Consider the following 2,282-nt stretch of genomic DNA (forward strand, 5'->3'; position numbering starts at 1 on the left):
AGAAATGCGCTGACGTTGTAAGACGATCAACAACTACCCAAATGGCATCATGACCTTTCTTAGTGCGCGGAAGTTTAGTAACGAGATCCATAGCAATGTTTTCCCATTTCCAAACTGGAATCTCTGGTTGCTCCAGAAGACCATAAGGATGCTGGTGTTCAGCCTTAACCTTAAGGCAAGTAAGGCATTTTGAAACGTATAAGGCAATGTCTTTCTTCATACCAGGCCACCAATACTGAGTACGAAGATCCTTATACATCTTATCTGAGCTAGGATGAATAGAATAACGAGACTTATGGGCCTCATCCATAAGAAACGTGCGAAGATCATCTTGGCTTGGGACCCACAAACGGTCCATGAAATAATATGATCCATCTTCCTTCAGCACAAGATCAGGCTTAATGTGATAGGGTAATTCCTTACCCATCAAATCTTGTGAAACACAAGCATGTTGAGCCTGAGAAATGCGTGCTTGGATATCAGATCGTGCTTGAATAGCATATTGAACACGAACACAATGAAGCACAGTACGTTCCTTACGACTCAATGCGTCAGCCACAACATTCGCTTTACCGGGATGGTAGCGAATTTCGCAATCATAGTCGTTTAAGAGTTCAACCCAACGTCTTTGCCTCATGTTGAGTTCCTTCTGGTTAAAGATATGCTGAAGACTTTTGTGGTCAGTGAAAACCATGCATTTTGTGCCGTACAAATAGTGTCTCCAGATTTTGAGAGCGAAGACAACTGCACCCAACTCAAGATCATGAGTGGTGTAGTTTCTCTGATGTACCTTCAATTGTCTAGATGCGTAGGCTATGACTTTGTTCCTTTGCATCAGAACACAGCCAAGACCCAATTTCGATGCATCACAGTAAACAACAAAATCATCGTTGCCTTCGGGCAAAGTCAGAATAGGTGCATTACAAAGCTTCTGCTTCAAGGTCTGAAATGCTTCCTCTTGCTTAAAACCCCATTCAAAGGGTTTGTTCTTCTGAGTTAGAGCAGTTAGAGGAACTGCAATCTTTGAGAAGTTCTCGATGAAGCGGCGGTAATAACCGGCAAGACCAAGAAAAGAACGAACCTCAGTAGGAGTAGTAGGCGTATCCCAATCCTTAATCGCACTGATCTTGGAGGGATCTACATGAATACCTTGTTCGTTGACAATATGTCCCAAAAATTGAACTTCCTTAAGCCAAAATTCGCACTTGGAGAATTTGGCAAAAAGTTGTTCTTTCTTTAGGAGTTCCAGAGTAAGACGGAGATGTTGCTCATGATCAGCTCGCGTCTTAGAATAAATCAAGATGTCATCAATAAAAACGATGATGAACTTATCCAAATAAGGCTTGCAGACCCTATTCATTAAGTCCATGAAAACAGCAGGAGCATTGGTCAAACCGAATGGCATGACTGTGAACTCATAATGCCCATATCGAGTGCGGAATGTTGTCTTGGGAATATCCTCTTCATGCACACGAAGTTGATGATACCCAGAACGAAGATCAATCTTCGAAAAGCAAGTAGCACCCTGTAACTGGTCAAAAAGATCATCAATGCGAGGTAGGGGATATCGATTTTTAATGGTAAGCTTATTCAGCTCACGATAATCGATGCACATTCTGAAGGATCCATCCTTCTTTTTGACAAAAAGAACGGGAGCACCCCAAGGTGAAAAGCTAGGACGGATAAAGCCTTTGTCAGAAAGCTCTTGAAGCTGCTTAGACAACTCTTACATCTCAGACGGTGCAAGACGATATGGAGCCCTGGCAATAGGATTTGCACCAGGTACAAGATCAATACGGAACTCGACTTGGCGTGCTGGAGGTAGACCAGGCAACTCTTCAGGAAACAACTCCGGATAATCCCGAACAACAGGAATATCTTGCATAGTCTTACCTTTGCCTTTATCTGCTGTAACATGTGCCAAGAAGGCCACATAGTTCTTTCGCAGATACTTCCGAGCTTGATAACAAGACATAAGCTTGAGGCTACTAGCAGGTTTCTCACCACGAACCTGTAGTATCTCACCTGACGAAAGTGGCACACGAACGATCTTCTCAAAGCAAACTACCTCTGCGCGATGCTTAGCTAACCAATCCATACCCACAATAATGTCGAAGCTTCCAAGTTGCATAGGCGTGAGGTCAATAGGAAAAAGATGGTCGTTAAGGTTCAACTGGCAGTTGCGAAGAACAGAATCAAGAACAACGGGTTCACCATTCGCAACTTCAACTGTCAGAGGCTTACCTAGTTTCGTTCTAGACACGCGAAGCAAGGGCTCAAAA

This window comes from Helianthus annuus, chromosome 9 (genome assembly GCF_002127325.2).
Source record: "Helianthus annuus cultivar XRQ/B chromosome 9, HanXRQr2.0-SUNRISE, whole genome shotgun sequence".
Lineage (NCBI taxonomy): Eukaryota > Viridiplantae > Streptophyta > Magnoliopsida > Asterales > Asteraceae > Helianthus > Helianthus annuus.